The sequence below is a fragment of the Alligator sinensis genome, unplaced genomic scaffold, assembly GCF_000455745.1.
Source record: "Alligator sinensis unplaced genomic scaffold, ASM45574v1 scaffold85_1, whole genome shotgun sequence".
In the NCBI taxonomy this organism is placed as follows: Eukaryota; Metazoa; Chordata; order Crocodylia; family Alligatoridae; genus Alligator; species Alligator sinensis.
Genome location: NW_005841891.1, coordinates 957,952 through 966,205, shown reverse-complemented (window position 1 = coordinate 966,205; position 8,254 = coordinate 957,952). Strand labels below are relative to the sequence as shown.

Here is an 8,254-nt window from a genome sequence, read left to right as displayed (position 1 = left end):
TTCCTGCATTATCCCCCTTTCCCGGTTGGCTGTGCAGTGGGGGCCCTTCCTGGCAGCAGAACCCGGCTAAGACGCACCCAGGTAAGCTGAGGTGGCATCAACAGTGGATCTCAGCCAGGGGTGCAGCTGCATTAAAAAAAAAAAAAAGGGTGATGGGGTGCCATGACCCTGAAAAGGTTGAGAACCACTGTTCATAGCTCTCTAAACTACTGTTCTTCAAAGAAACGGGCAAGAACATAACATGCCTATTCAGACAAATTCAAACAAAAACACAAAAAACCCACCTTAGGATGAATAAAATAGTCCTAGAAACTCCCTCAGGAATTCTCAACAAAAATACTGGAAGTTAAAGATACCAATAGACCTTTTTCAAAATGGAAGTGAAGGTTTCAGACATCTGCAAAAAGGAAACAACCAGACAGGGGGAATTTATGGGCCTAAGTCCCAGATATCACAGAACAGCTGACATAAATTACAATGTGTGATTAACTAAAGAAGCTGATTAGGAAAATAAAGCAAATTTATCATAGAGATTGCCAAGGGCACTTTTCTGCATATGTTCCAAAAGAAAATGTCAAAATATCTCAAAATGTTGCTATAGCACAGATGAAACAACTGCCAAATGATAACGGCAGCATGGCAGCAACCACCACCAGCAGAATTACGGTAAAGGATCTACTGGCATTTCTATGGTAAATCTGCACCTGCAGTAAGAACCAGGGGATTTTTACCATTCAAATTCTTGCTGAGCAGAAGTTTAGTTTATTCACATTCTCTAGCTAAAGTCATGATTCAACTCCCATTGAAGTCAACAACAGTCCTTCCAGTGGTAATTTCAATGGGAGCTGTATCACACCCTTGGGTTTTTGGGTTTGTTTGGGGGAAGACACTTATTTAAACCAAAGTGATATTTTTTTCTTAAGGAAACCCTACAAAACACACCTCATATACAAAACTAGGGGGATGCCGCTGCTTCAACATGTAGTTACAAGACAGAGAGATGCAAGCTAGAAGATGCTATCGCCTGCAGCTAGTTAGGTAGCCGATTACTTTCCCGCACCCCAATCTATCAATCAAATGCAAACATGCTATGCTTGCCAGCACCACAACTGAGACACCTAGGTGTCGTGATAGACCACAAAATGAAAATGAGCCACCAACACAATGCCATAGCTGGCAGAGAGAATCAAACATTTGGCATGCATCTACTGATGCATCTTGGGCAAGACTAAGCATGTCATACTCTCTCTACTTGGCCTTGGTGAGAGCGTAGCTGGAGTACTGCATCCAGTTCTGGGTGCCACACTTCAGGAAGGATGTGCAGAAGCTCAAGTCCAAAGGAGGGCCACGCGCAAGATTAAAGGTCTGGAGAGCAGGTCATATGAGAAGAGGCTGAAAGACTTGGGATTATTCAGACTGGAGAAGACTCAGAGAGGACTTGGTGGCAGCCTGTAAGTATATTAGGGGCATACCTCAGGGCCCAGGGGAGCATCTATTCACCAAGGCACCCAAGGGGAAGACAAGAAACAATGGGCACAAACTCACTGAAGATCGCTTCAGACTGGACATAAGGAAAAACTTCTTTACATGTTGAATACCGAGGGTTTGGAAAAGTTTCCCCAAAAAGGGGGTACAGTCACCCAGCCTGGCAATCTTCAAAAACTGTCTTGACACCTACCAACTCAGCAACTGGTGCCTCCTGGGGCTGGGTGGGCACCCAGGGTCCCCCACGGTCAATCGCCGAGCCGGGGAGGTGTGTGTTTGGGGGGGTGCGGCGAGGGGAGGCTCCCACACGCTCAGCAGCGGACCCAGAAGTGACCAGAAGTACTCCTGTGGAACGAACGCTCCATCCTCCCCATCATCTCAGCATTCACGAGCCGTGCCTGGTACCTTGAGGTATGCAGACAAAGCTTTAAGTGTTTTTGCTATGTCCAAATCAGCATCGAATCTTCAGATTCAGTGCCGGCCAAATTGAAATCGGACAGTGATCCAAATCAACAAACTGAATCACTGTCCCCCCAAATCGGGTCGCATCCGAATCGAATACGGCCCGCTTCACACACCCCTAGTAATTACCACACTTCAGCAGACTCAATTAATCAAGTCTGCTCCCAGTTTGTGTACAGACACCCAAGATTTGTAACTGTAATTAGTTTCAGTCAAAGCAGATGTAGCACCAGTATTACCAAAAAACATATTGTTCCTTTACCAAGAGTGTTGTAATAAATGTAAAAAAAGTGTGGGGGGCTTGGAGGGAAGAAAAAAGACAGGCAAGAAAGCATAGGAAAAACAGTGAATTACATGTTTAGAGAAAGAGGTCCAATGGATGAGCAGGACCTGATTTGGATTCAGATTGTATTCACATCTTTAATGATCTAAAGAAGGTAGAAGCATATTAATTAACTTTGAAAATGACAGAATACCAGAGGAAAAAGGGCCTAGAGGTTAGAGATCTCAGCAGAAAAAAAAGTAAATATATCTGGAGAAAAATAACCCAACATACAGAAACAAAACAAACAGTGTACAGAAATAACAGACACCAAACAAGTGGTGCTATATATGAACAGTTAACACAGCAAGACAACAGTGCAAAAAAAAAATCAGTTGTTTTCTAGGAAGTAAGTCGCTTTTTTAGACAGCAGAAATAAGGGCATTCCAAGACTGCTACATTCAGCAGTTCAAACCAAAAGAGAGGTTAATTGATTATAGGCAATTCTGAGAAAAGCAGCAAAAGCTGTTTAAACAGCTGTAGGAACCAAGGTGGAAGTTAAGAGCATTTATATTGTTTGGCCAAATTAAAACTTAAGGGAGGAGAGTGAAATAAGGGAGCTACTTGTAGAATGCTACTGTATCTGAAGAGCTTAAACACCAGAGTGAAGGGATGTTATTTAGAATAGTTCACAGATCCACTGAAGTTTAAGGCTGAAAGGGACCTTGTGAGATCATCAGGTCCAGCCCCACTGCTCTAGGCAGGAAAGACTTTGGGGGTCAAATAACCCCAGCAAGGTGTGCGTTCAGTCTCATTTTGATCTTGTTCTCGTGCCTTGCTGTCCTCAGCATTCTTTAATTTCTGCCATATCTTCTTTGTTTGGAAATTAGGCAACATTCTGGGATATGCCCTTACATTCAAAGGAGATTAAAACTAATAATAATAATAATTATTCATTAGCCTTTAAGTAAAAAGAAAGCATAGGCTTAAAACCGAGTCTTAACAGTAGGGTTGCAGAACAGGAGGTGAAGGCTCAGAAGTCCCATCATGCAAGAGAACCTACAGCATAGGAGTTCCTTCAGTGGCAAAGGGACAGAAAATGATCTAAAAAGCTAAAGTTTAAAAAAATCTATTATAACATAATTGCATTTTAACTACCCCAAGTCCTCATGCAAATGGATGCACATGCACAACTACCAAACTTTATTATGCGTTTTCAGAATGTTTCATAATAAGAAATGAAAATGTGTTCTGGCTCTAGAACATTCTCCCCTCAAAGAGTCGAGATCTGCAGTTTAAGAACCAAAACAGCTAGCATTTGGGCAAATGGTATTACACAAGCAGTTAAACATTCCATAGCACGCCATGAACAATGAAAGAGGTGCGAAGCACAGATCAGGTTTCCTGTCCCAACGGGTTTACAATTCAGAGGCAGACTGGTATAGTACCATTAAAAAAAGTGGCAGGCTGTCTCTATAAATGAACTGAATTAGAGGGAAGCTCTCTCTGTGGAAAGCACATATGCAGCCCCCATAGTATCGGAGCATCTCACAGTTTTTCATGTCTTCAGCTTACCTACAACGGAGGAAATAAGACACAGGAAGACCAAGGTCAAGATCTACAAAAGAACTTAGGCAGGATTTATGCAACCAAATCCAAAGCTATGATCCGTAAAACTCCCACTAAACTGGTAACCAACCCTAAAGGACCCGAGTTAACATTACATTTTTCCAGTCACCTGAAATTCCACATGTCCAGAAGCATCTCAGTCTCTCTCAATGCCAAAGCCACACAACGCATAAACAGCCACTGGGGGGGGGGACTGAAGGGGGAACTGTTCCCCCTTTCATGGGCCTACCCTAACCACTTAACTAAAGAAATCAACTCACTCTTGCTCCCTCATTCCAATTAAACTTAGATTAGGCAGTGCCCTCAACAAAAGACTAACCATAAGCAGAAGACATGAGTTATAAAACACTAAAATTTGATTGTCCACACACTGAGATACTACTTTAACCACCGTGCTTCTGGATAAGAAGTGCCACCAACCAGCAGCACCTCTTCCTTTGGCCAAGTTTCAAAAGAAAGAATGAACTTCCCTCTACCTTTTTTTTTTTTTTTTGGGGGGGGGGGAGTGGGGGGAGAACATAGGAAAAGGTTCTGGACTCTGAATATTATGAGTACAGAGGCACCTCCTAGTGGTGCCGAGTAAGGTGCCCAAGACCTAGAAAGAGATGGCATCTACAACACAACCCTGTCAAATACCTTATGCAGCTTCTCACTCAGCATGCTGATTTTGTGACTCCCATTCCAAGGTTCCTAACCTTCCCTGTGTATCGTTTAGCTGCCTAATTCAGGACTGAATCCTACTCAGGAGACTAAAAGATAGGCACCCTGGCCCTGAACGATAGCACCTAAGTCCCTTTGAGGATAGGGGCTTAAGTGGCTTGCTCAAAACCAAATAGGAAGTCTGACAGAGCATGGAACTGGATCTATGTCTCCCAGTTTTTAAGCCTGAGAGAGGACTATAAACGGACCATCTTTCCTCTCATGATGCATATCAAGGCACTTTGGTGTGTTCATTTACAATCTGCTGCAGGCATGAGGTGGCAACATGGAAGAGGTTGTGTGTCGATGTCTTCCAAATTGTGATCTAGACAGAACCAAAAAAGGTAAATAAGTTTGGTAAATGCCTAAAGATACCACTGACATGAGCAATAACCTTGGAATGCCTATACAGCAGTCAGGCACGTTCTACTTATAATATTCACTACACCCTGACTTTTATATTAAAGAAGAAACTCTTAAAAGACACAGTTCAGTATTTGAATGCTGAACTTGTACTGAAATGCTGGCGCAGCTGTACAGGCCACGCTATAGCGTGTAAATGGAGGTTTCAAAGTTTCTTTCTTAACTGTCTGGTCTGGATCATCTGATACACAGATTCTACATCAACGGACTCATCCATTCAGAGTTCACATGACAAAATTGTAATCAACGTTTTGTTCTTGTTGCACATAGCCAAGAGAATCTCCTACCCTAATGCAGTAAAAACACCTGTTTGTTGAACAATCATCTAATGTTAATACTGAAATTTTAAAAACACTAGAGTTAAAATTTTAACTTAAAGACCTTCAACTACACCTCAAATGCTAGAGTAACCGGTCACAAAAGCTTGAGAACATAGCCCAAGATGTCTTAGGGCATCACAATGTAAGTGGAAGGAGGACATTACCCATCTACCTTCCATACAGGATTTCCGGGTCCACCACTGTATTAAAGGTTTTGCCATTCCTTTGCTGTCTCTTGCTGCATTCCTTTCCATCCTTCTGCTTCAGAGCATAGGATTCTAGTCATATTATACTTTTATTACACAAACACACACACACACACACGCACGCACGCACGCACGAGCAGCAGGGAACAGCAACAGCATGGAAATCAAAGGCTTAACATTTTGGGGGGTGGAGAGGATTAGTGATCTATAGTTGCAGCATATAATTTTTTAAAATTCTTGCCCCGTTAACCTAGTTACAAATCCACTAGTAAGCAGCAATCCAACACAAGTCACAACAGCAAAGATATTCTGCCACCAGTGTTCAACCTCAAAAGTATAAAGGAAAAGGGGAATAGAAAAATATATGGAGGAAATTTAACGGGGGGGAAAATCAGTTTTCAAAACTAATGCCTTCTTTAGTATCATTCTCTGCCCTACACTCTCCCTTTGGGGACTCTCTTCCCTTTCTTTCTTTCCTAGATGCATTTCCTATGATTTTCATTAATTTTCTTTTTTCTTCTGTCCTGCAGGTCAGCACAAGATCCCCTTCACATTTCATGGTCTCCCCCAACCTTCATTTTTTATGGTTGCTCCCTTTCTGGTTCACACTATTCCCATTTCTTTCTTTGCCTTTTCTTGGGTTTTGTCTACATAGCAAAATAAAGGATGAATTGCAACATAGAGGTAGCTAGCACAGATGACAATAGCAGCTAACAGTGTGGCAAGGGCATAAGTATAAGCTCACAAAGAGCCACGGGCACATCCTGTGGTTGCTAGACCATGCCACCACAACTTCAATGCCAATTAAAGCTGTGCTAGCAGTGGATCCCTAACAGTGGATAAGTCTTCCCATGCTACAGTCTCTCTACCATTCTTCTGTGCAGACATATTCTTACTTTCATCTCCTTGCTTCTCATCTCTTGATATTTCCAGTTTCCACCTGCCCCAGTTTTTGGACCACAGTCACAGGCCACAATTGCTGGAAGGTTACAAGTATGGGTACCAAGCTCAAGAAGTACCCACTTACAGGCATCAAAAGAAGAATGCAATCCTTTAAAAGAAGTGTGCAGAGGAATGCTGGCATTTGAAACTGGTGTGTACTGAGCAGTCTTCAGATATCATATAGCTGAACAGCTTGAGTAAATCAACAAAACCAGAGAAATTCAGTTATTGCATCACACAAGAGGTAAGAGATCACAACATCCTGCTACCCTGCAATAGCTATTCAGAACAGAACCAGTTAAGGACAAAGGATCGGCTTCAGCATGTTCCACTGCTTCAGCAATTTAATCACAATCAACTATGGTCATTTTTTTTTTTGTATTTTGTCTGGTGACTTCAGTGTCTAAAATGTCCCTCTTCCCTCACTGAAACTTTCTGACTACAGTCACAAATAAGAGAAAAGATAATGCAGCAGGATTTAAAAGCTATTTAGAAGGTCAAAGAAATTATTTTAATTAGCGTGGGCTAGTGAGATGTCATAAAGAATTTAGCATCAGTGAAAAGAACTCAGTGGGTTTATATTATTCCAAGAGATCATTAGCAAAAGATGTTCAGAAGACAATTCAAACTGTTGAGCTATTCCACTGTCTAGATGCTCTGGAAGGCTCTCTCTCTCAGACTGGTTTAAATAGCAATTTCAGGAGGGCTTCAGAGAAGCGTAAGAACAGAGTCCTTCAGCATTCACTTTTGATAAGGATTCATCTGCTTTGCTGTTGCACACACGGCTGCTATCCTACGTTCTAGATCCAGTTCCAACTGAAGCTCCCCATCAAGTAGCAACCCCTGTTTTCAAGTAGCAAACCCTATATTTTAATATCTGAGCAAGGTCCCTTTTGTAACATCAGGCGACGTCTGGGTGCGGCGTCCGAGCTCCCGATATATCAATATTTCCATTACAGACCTGTATTATAAGGGGTTTCCCAACCCAAATCGTAAAAATCCCAATTCAACCCGAAACCTGGCACATTCGGTCTCTAGCTAGAAACCCGTTTCTCTCAACGCGCTCCCAATCCCTAGCATGCAGATGCTGTCCTTTCTGCATTACCGGCAGTAAACAGCACGGTACACGAACGGCCACTTTTGGACCCGTTCAGCCTCCTGTCGATTTAAAATGGCTCATTTCAACAAAACAGGATTGCGTGCATCGCTCCAAATCCTTAACCACCTGCCCGAGCGAGGGCCAGCACAAGTCCCCGACGGCGCGGACCAGCCTGTCGCCGACCCTGGACGTGGACCCAACGTCCAGCCTTACCGTGAGCGGGCGCCAGGGCTGGGGCTGCGAATGTGCAATCCCAGCCTGGGCGACAACAAACCGAGGGACACATGCGGGCTCCCCTCGTCTGGTCCGCCGCACCGGGAATGAATCAAGAGCGGTGCCTGCTCAGGCTGAGGGGACCAGAAACACAAACGAAAAAAAAACAACAAACCCGGCAACCGTGCCGGCTGCGCTGTGTGTGTGCAGCCCGAGTGGCTTCAGAACAAGGCAGGATGCGGATAAATCTTGACAGCCGAGAGCAGGCACGGGCTCCCCCGCCTCCCCCGGGTCGGCGCGAGAAGATAGCGACGGAAGCGAGGGGAGCCGGGGGCACATCCAGCCCCTCTTCCCCAGCGCCCCGCAGCGGGGCCGGGCCGGGCCGGGCCGGGCCGGGGGACCCCTTACCTTGCCTGTGGCCGGGCCCCGCGGCTGGCAGCGGATGAGTCAGTGGCGGGTTCATCTGCAGAGGAATGACTCAGGATCAACTTTTACCCGCGGGCAGCGCGCGGCT

General features: G+C 44.3%; 1 protein-coding gene across 11 annotated transcripts in view; it reads right to left on the bottom strand.

Moving 5' to 3' along the window:
- TRAF3 (TNF receptor associated factor 3) overlaps nucleotides 1-8,254 on the bottom strand; it is a 92,521-nt gene that overhangs the window by 81,626 nt on the left and 2,641 nt on the right. For 2 of the 11 annotated variants that reach the window (XM_006018028.3, XM_014517091.2), the window contains exon 1: nucleotides 8,149-8,254. The exons of 1 other annotated variant lie outside the window; for it this stretch is intronic. The gene's annotated coding sequence lies outside the window, so the exon portion shown is untranslated. 8 more of the 11 variants (XM_025197174.1, XM_025197178.1, XM_025197171.1 and 5 more) reach the window with 7 other exon arrangements.